Source organism: Scomber scombrus, chromosome 3, assembly GCF_963691925.1.
Source record: "Scomber scombrus chromosome 3, fScoSco1.1, whole genome shotgun sequence".
Classification (NCBI taxonomy): Eukaryota; Metazoa; Chordata; class Actinopteri; order Scombriformes; family Scombridae; genus Scomber; species Scomber scombrus.
The window spans coordinates 35,327,516-35,336,232 of record NC_084972.1 but is presented as its reverse complement, the minus strand read 5'-3'; the positions used below and the strand labels follow the sequence as shown (position 1 = coordinate 35,336,232).

The following is an 8,717-nucleotide window of genomic DNA, read 5'->3' as shown; positions in this document are numbered from 1 at the left end:
ACACACACTGAAGGGTTCTCTAGTGTGTGTCAGCAGTGGGGAGGAAGAGACGCAGCTCAGAGTGAAATCACAAACATCAAACATCCAGCTGCTCGCTGTCTTTAAGCTCCATCACAAAGTTGGAGCTGGTCCTGCTGCAGATGTGTGTGTGTGTGTGTGTGTGTGTGTGTGTGTGTGTGTGTGTGTGTGTGTGTGTGTGTGTGTGTGTGTGTGTGTGTTTCCACGTGTGTGTGTGTGTGGATTCAGTCTCTGCTTCCCGTTGTTTCTTCGCTCTGAGCTGCGTCGGCTGCTTCTGGTGTTTTCCCAGCTCCTCCACTCTACTTTAACAAACCCTCCTTTCTCTCTCTCTCTCTCTCTCTCTCTCTCTCTCTCTGTCTCTCTCTCTCTCTCTCTCTCTCTCTCTCTGTCTCTGTCTCTCTCTCCTCTCTCTCTCTCTCTCTCTCTCTCTCTCTCTATGTCTCTCTCTCTCTCTGTCAGTCTCTCTCTCTCTCTCTCAGTCTCTCTGTCTATCTCCCCTCAGCATCCTCGCCCATCTCAAACCCTCTCCTCCTGTTCTTCTCTTTTCAAGGAGTCTCTCTCTTTCTATTTCTGCTTCAAGCTATTACACACTTTCTTGTTTTCATGGCCACATCGCTCTCTCTCTCTCTCTCTCTCTCTCTCTCTCTCTCTCTCTCTCTCTCTCTCTCTCTCTCTCTCTCTGTCTCTCTCTCTCTCTCTCTCTGATGTTACCACAGGAGATGTATTATAGGGGGCTCGAGAGGGAATTTTGATTGGCCGGAGAGAGAAATGCACACAAGAGTCACGAACGTCTGTTCTTTCTTCTTTTCTTCTCTTTTCTCTTCGCTCTCCGTCTCTCATCTTTTCTGTTTTTCTTCTTTCTCTTTCTGGCATTTTTCAGTTCTGACTGAAATATCTTACCAGTCAGCAGATGAATCATGATAAAGATCACACATGTAGTTTAATCTGATGGTTAATGACCACAGCTGCTCTACACACTGATGTAAAGAGGAGTGACGTCATGTTTGAGTCGCAGCATCAGAACCTTTCAACTGTGCTGACGGCAGCTTTATAACCAGAGTCTGACTCAGTGTGAGTCAATCAGCCACCTGTCAATCACACCTGTCAATCACACCTGTCAATCACACCTGTCAATCACACCTGTCAATCAAAACTACTATAAGTCTCCAAATCTGAATAAATTCCTAAATGATTCACAGCTCACTGAGTAGAAGATCTGAATGAGGCTCAATGATAAATGTTGGTAAGATGAGTGTGTGTGTCTGTGTGTGTGTGTGTGTGTGTGTGTGTGTGTGTGTGTGTGTGTGTGTGTGTGTGTGTGTGTGTGTGTGTGTGTGTGTGTGTGTGTGTGTGGGGTTTCAGTCTGCAGACGTCTGAGCTGCTGGTTTGTGTTTGTTTATATTCATTAATGAGGAAATCACCTGTTCCTTCTGTGGCTGTTTAAACGTAGAGAAATACTGTTTCTGTCCTCTGTGTATAAATATGTGAATGTGCTGGTTTGCATAATTATTCTGATGCAGACGCTGGATGGACTCGAGCTTCACTTGTTTTATCTTGTAGTGAAGTGAAGGATCAGCAAAGAGACACATTAAGTTTTACATGAAATCAGTGTAAGTTTACATTTACGGTTTCTCTCTAGAACAGAATAATATATAAAAATAATAAAAAACCTTCTCGAGGTAAAAATAGATAAAAAGAAGAGTTGAGGATCCACAGCAGTTATATATATATATATATATAACTGCTTCTCTCTTCCTCTGACTCGTCGCTGCAGTCGTCGGCCACCTGCCGCGTGTTTGCTTCTCACATCTGTGTCGACATCAAACATCTGCACTGATTGTTCAGACTCTGATTACACTCGTTCATTTTAGTGAGTCTGTTTCTCTGCCGTCACTTCATCCTCCTTTCATTTGTTTATTTAGCAGAAAAATCATGAATCAGTCTCTGTGAGTCTGCAGCTGGTTGCCAGCTGATGAAACATTTAAAACATAAACATCAAGATACCAACACCAAGACTCTCAAACCAGAACAGCAACAACACAATCAAATATGTTAAATATTGGAGAGGACACATATTCTTCACATCTCCAGCTCTACACCCTAACCCTTAGCAACCACCTAGCAACCACCTTAGCAACCACTTTAGAAACCACCTTAGGAACCACCTTAGCAAACTACCTAGCAACCACCTAGAAAAACCACCGTAGGAACCACCTAGAAAAACCACCTTAGGAACCACCTAGAAAAACCACCTTAGCAACCACCGTAGAAACCACCTAGCAACCACCTAGCAACCACCTAAAAAACCACCTTAGGAACCACCTAGAAAAACCACCTTAGGAACCACCTAGAAAAACCCACCTTAGCAACCACCTTAGAAACCACCTTAGCAACCACCTTAGAAACCACCTAGCAAACCACCTTAGAAACCACCTAGCAACCACCTTAGCAACCACCTAGCAACCACCTTAGGAACCACCTAGCAACCAATTAGCAACCACCTTAGGAACCACCTAGCAAACTACCTAGCAACCACCTAGAAAAACCACCGTAGGAACCACCTAGAAAAACCACCTTAGGAACCACCTAGAAAAACCACCTTAGCAACCACCGTAGAAAACCACCTAGCAACCACCTAGCAACCACCTACAAAACCACCTTAGGAACCACCTAGAAAAACCACCTTAGGAACCACCTAGAAAAACCACCTTAGCAACCACCTTAGAAACCACCTTAGCAACCACCTTAGAAACCACCTAGCAAACCACCTTAGAAACCACCTAGCAACCACCTTAGCAACCACCTAGCAACCACCTTAGGAACCACCTAGCAACCAATTAGCAACCACCTTAGGAACCACCTAGCAAACCACCTAGCAACCACCTTAGAAACCACCTAGCAACCACCTTAGCAACCACCTTAGGAACCACCTTAGGAACCACCTAGCAACCACCTTAGAAACCACATAGCAACCACCTTAGGAACCACCTTAGAAACCACCTAGCAACCAACTAGCAACCAACTAGCAACCACCTTAGGAACCACCTAGCAACCAACTAGCAACCACCTTAGGAAACACCTTAACAACCACTTTAGGAACCAACTAACAACCACCTTAGCTAACTATGTAACTAACAAACTCACTAAGTAACAAACTAACAAAGTAATCTGATTGCGAGGAAGCTTCTACGTAAAGTAACTATAGAAACGGTAACGTGAGGTTTCAGAGATAAAAGATGCTGATACAAGTTAGTAAAATGGTAAAAATGTCTCAGTTGAATGTAAGCACGTATATCACTGATGTCCTCACTAGTATAGAAGTGTGTGTGTTTAAATGTGCTGAGCTGGCTTCAGCTCTTGGTCACAGTGTGTGTTTCATGCTGATTTCCTGTCACTAGGATTAAGATCACACACACACACACACACACACACACACACACACACACACACTATCAGATCCTATGGAACATAAGAAGACTCCAGCATGACTGTAGAAGGTCTAACAGAGGGAGATCAGCAGGTTACAGTAAAGTTATCAGCAGCCTGCAGGATGATTTTCTGCTTCTCGTGTCGACTGTAATTAAAGTGACTCCAGTTATTAATGTTCTCATATACACTATAAATCTGAGTGTGTGTTTGAACCCAGCTTTATTCTCACAGTGAAACACCAGCTGTTTATATCCACATGAAGCAGTTACTGATCAACATTATGATTCATGTGGTGGTCGTGTTTCTGTCCAGCTGCTGAATGTAAAGTCTGTTTTTACTCTCAACCAGCTGCTGAAGGAAACATCTGAATGCTTCACTATGTTCACCAGTCTGTTTGGTGCTGAGCAGGTAGAGCACAGTGGGGGGGGGGCGGTTACTGCTTTATTCTCTTAACCCTCCTGCTGTCCTCGAGTCAAGGATGAAGGGAGGAAGGAAAGAAATAACGTTGGGAGGAGGGAAGGAGGGAAGGAGAGAGGGAGGAAAAAGGAAGAAGGAAGGGAAGGAGGGAAGAAGGAAGGAAGGAAGATGGAAGGAAAGGAGGGAGGAAGGAAAGGAGGGAGGAAGGAAGGAAGACGAGAGGAAAGGAGGAAGGAAGGAAGGAAAGGAGGCAGGAAGGAAGGAGGGAGGGTGGGAGCGAGAAAGGAAGGGAAGGAAGGAAGACAGAAGGAAAGGAGGGAGGAAGAAGGTAGGAAAGGAGGGAGGAAGGAAGGAAGGGAGGAAGAAGGAAAGAAAGGAGGAAGGAAAGGAGGGAGGAAGGAAGGAAGACGGGAGGGAGGGAGGAAGAAGGAAGGAAAGGAGGGAGGAAGGAAGGAAGGAGGGACAGGGTAAGGGCGGAAGGAAGGAGGAAGGGAGAAAAAGAGAGAGGAAGGAAAGAAGGAACAGTCAAAACAGACGGGGTCAATTTGACCCGGGAGGACGACAGGAAGGTTAAAGCTAAACAATGAGCTGAAGCTCAGTATAAAGCTCCATGAAGCTGAAGTGAAGCTCAGACGCTGACTAATGGTTTGTGCTGCTGGAGGTGAAACAGGAGCTGCTCAGAATGGACTCATTAGCATTTCTTAATGAGACTTTCATTCATTTAAAACATCAGCAGCAGCAGCGGAGCCACGCTCAGTGTTTCCCTTCATGGATGAATCATTGATCAGAGTATTGGACACGGAGTTAATATTCATGCAGTAAGCAGCAGTGACAGCAGGTCGTCCATCAGCCAATGAGAACAGAGAACATCTGCTGCTCCAGTCCATCAGTCACACAGTGGAACTTCTCCCTGATCATTATAGTAAAAAGCTGCTTCAGTTTTAATTCATTCATTTTATTCTCTGTGTCAATCTGGACGCGTTGCCCTTCTGTTGCTTCTAATTAAAGAGAAAAGAACAACAATGAACCTCTGACAACCGCTGACTCACTCTGTAGTACTGCTAGAGGTACTAGTACTTTACTGTAGTACTGTTAGAGGTACTTATACTTTACTGTAGTACTGTTAGAGGTACTAGTACTTTACTGTAGTACAGTTCGAGGTACTTGTACTTTACTGTAGTACAGTTCGAGGTACTTGTACTTTACTGTAGTACAGCATACTACATCACTCATAGTAGTATGCTGAATACTTCTTCCATCACTGTCTCCTCCTGTCAGATTGACAGTTTGATGAGCTGCTGTCAGTCATGTGTTGTGTGAGTTAGAGTTAGAGGAGGGAGAGTGTGTCTCCATGTGATGAAGGATGAAGGATGGAGGATGAAGGATAGAGGATGAAGGATAGAGGATGAAGTATGAAGGATAGAGGATAGAGGATGAAGGATAGAGGATGAAGGATAGAGGGTGAAGGATAGAGGATAAAGGATGAAGGATGAAGGACAGAGGATGAAGGATAGAGGATGAAGGATGGAGGATGAAGGATAGAGGATGAAGGATAGAGGATGAAGGATGAAGGATAGAGGATAGAGGATGAAGGATAGAGGATGAAGGATGGAGGATGGAGGATGAAGGATAGAGGATGAAGGATAGAGGATGAAGGATAGAGGATGAAGGATAGAGGATAGAGGATGAAGGATAGAGGATGGAGGATAGAGGATGAAGGACAGAGGATGAAGGATGAAGGATAGAGGATGGAGGATGAAGGATGGAGGATGAAGGAGTCTCTGAGGCATCATGTCAGCTGTAGTGAGAAGGTCAGAGCAGTTTTACAGGGAAATGTCAGCGTGTTCAGACGTCGGACTCTTGCTGTGAAGAACACAGTGGAGCTCTGAGCAGCGAGTAAAGCTCACTGACAGCCAATCAGAGAGCAGAGACAGTTCAGTAAGCCCCGCCTCCCTCAGTTACTGCTCCTATCACTGTCAATCTTACTGTTTGTTTCTGTTATTGGCAAATATCAGATCAGCTGTTTGTAGTGTGTGTGTGTGTGTGTGTGTGTGTGTGTGTGTGTGTGTGTGTGTGTGTGAGTGTGTAGGTGTGTTTGTAGTGTGTGTGTGTGTGTGTGTGTGTGTGTGTGTGTGTGTGTGTGTGTGTGTTGAGAGAGTGTGTGAGAGAGTGTGTAGGTGTGTTTGTAGTGTGTGTGTGAGTGTGTGTGTGTGTTTGTAGTGTGTGAGTGTGTAGGTGGGAGTGTGTAACATCTTCCTGCAGCACGACATCATCATGGATTCTGCTCTGCTTTTACATCCTGATGTTATTTTTAAAAGAGCTGACAGTAAAATCTGAGTCTGTCACACTGTAAATGTTTCTAGTTATTAATAATAATCAAATATAAACAGGTCATTAATGCTTTATAACACATTTTAATGTAGTTGTAAGCTGTTTAAAGTGTTTATTAATGTTAATTATGAAGACTCATTTTATATATTTTACAGTATTGTCATTTATTATCAGTTTATACAGCAGCAAACAGTTAGATTCATACTTAATAGAAAGTCTTTGACATCTTTTGAACACTGAACACTGATTGGACCAGAATTAGCTGATAGTTTAATAAAGCGACTGAACACATAATTCATCAGAGCTGCAAATATTTTCATTGTCGATTATTTTCTCAATTATTTGTTTGGTTTATTAAATGTCAAAAACTGGAGATATCAGCTTAAAAGCGAATTTAAAAGATCAACTCTACTTCTTCTTCTTCTTGGCAACACATGCACATTATCCAGATGTTACAAAGCTCAGCTGGCAGTGAAACATGGTTCATAGAATATAAACCATCTAAGTCTGTCTCACGTTCATCAGAAGTCCAAACGTTAAATGAACCGTCTCACAAAACCAACGAAAAAATCAAATCCTCACAAATGACAAACTGGTACTAGAAATATTAATAAAGGGGAAATATTTCCTGAAGGCAGCTCGGACACATAGCGTGGCAATGCTGGAATAATTCCTCTTTGTTTTGCATCATCGGTGAAGCTCGACTCTGAGGAGACACCAGAAATAGTAAAAGAGAGAAAGAGGGCGAGTCGAGTTGGAGTAAAAACACAGAGACAAAAGACAGAGTGGAGAGTGGGAGTCGAGTCGTGTAGAAAGCCATTAAAGATTGATGTGGAGCGGTTGGACTGAGCGGCGCCGCGGGGGAGAAAAGCAGAGAGGCAGAGAAGCTGAGTTTCATTAGAACCACAGTGATTGAACGGATGGACAGAACGTGACAGAACGTGACAGAGAGGCTGATGGTGGTTCCACATCTATCAGAATGAGAAGAGACTGATGGATGAACGAAGAAAAGCAGCTGATGGTGTATAAACCATAGACTGTATATAAACATCCGTGACGTCACCCATTGGTTTGTGGACTGCTGCTCGGAGGCCAATAGTATCGATCTGAGCAGCGCCATCTTGAACATTTCTGGTGCATGCTGGGAAAAATAAAAACAGGGATTCTACTTATATGGGCATCAGGAGGAGCATGAGGCGCCCTCCTGAACCTGTGAACCAATCAACCTGTCAATCACCACGTAGCCACGCCCTAATGCATACCCTGCTTTATCGTCACATATAAAATCAGGGAGGCCAAAATGTCCCAAATGAACATCATACTGCATTGAAGAAGGCTTTAAACTAGCGATTGAGACCATAAACACATTTTGAAAACGTTTACTGAGGTTAGAAATCAAGTGAGAAGTTGGTGAATTCTCCATTGACTTGTATAGAGACGGAAGTCCTTTTGACACCAGAACGGTCGCCCCCTGGTGGCCTTTTGGTAGAATGCAGTTTAAGTTACTTCCGCGTTGGCCTCTTTGCAGAGGACCGGAGCTCCCCGCCTGATAAAACCAGACGAGCAGCTCGACCTCTGACCTCTGCTGTCATCATGTTTACTGACGTCAGCGTCTCACTTTCTATTAGAAACGTTGTTTAATACAATTTCAATTCAAAATCGCAGAATGAAAACCAGAAAAAAATAAGTAATATTCAGTTTTTTTCTCTCTTTAATGTTAGAACATCTTAAATTTAAGATAGATTTATATTTTAAATCACAGACCTATTTACTCATTTCAATCTGCGCTGTATTTCCTTTTCTTTTTAAGCTAAACAGTATTTAGATTTCTTATATATGGAAGTATAATGAAAATGACAATAAAAGAAATCTTGAATCTTATCTGTAAGAAAACTTAATGAGGGAACTGAAAATATTTAATGTGTGTTTGCAGTCGAAAGAAGCCGTTCAGTTTATTTCTCTGCGCGGGAGGAAAATACAGATATACAGTATATAAAGAGTATTTATGTTTGTATCGTTGACATGTTTAGTTTTCTCACCAAACTCCTAAAAATCATCAGCTGCACAGGAAATGTGTTTTATTAGTTTTTATTTTGCACATTAAAGAAGAATTAAACAGTTTCATTCTGCTCTGCATGTCTATTCTCATCTTTACTTTATTTTTATTTTGATTTAAATTCACTTAGTCATTTGGAAAAAGCTTCTATCCAAATAAACTAACAAGCAAATGTTACAGTTTAGAAATAGCTGGAAATACTATAAACAACAAGACAGTAGATCAATAATCAAACAACCTTCTGTTCAGTTTTTTAATTTTCTGGTTATTAAAACAAACTTTAAATAACAAACAATTACAGTAAATGTTGACAAAGTTTAGTTTAATGTTTGAGGAAAAATATTAATCCAGAGTTTAGGTGCTTTTTATGGAAGTTTCACACAAGAAAGCTGCAAATTAGAACTGCAATCATTAATCAATCAATCATTGAGAATCTGCTGCTTTTCTCTGTCGGAGACATCGTAAT

General features: G+C 42.3%; 1 protein-coding gene across 1 annotated transcript in view; it reads left to right on the top strand.

Moving 5' to 3' along the window:
* Positions 1-8,717, top strand: part of LOC133977581 (E3 ubiquitin-protein ligase RNF123-like) — an 80,307-nt gene that overhangs the window by 43,565 nt on the left and 28,025 nt on the right.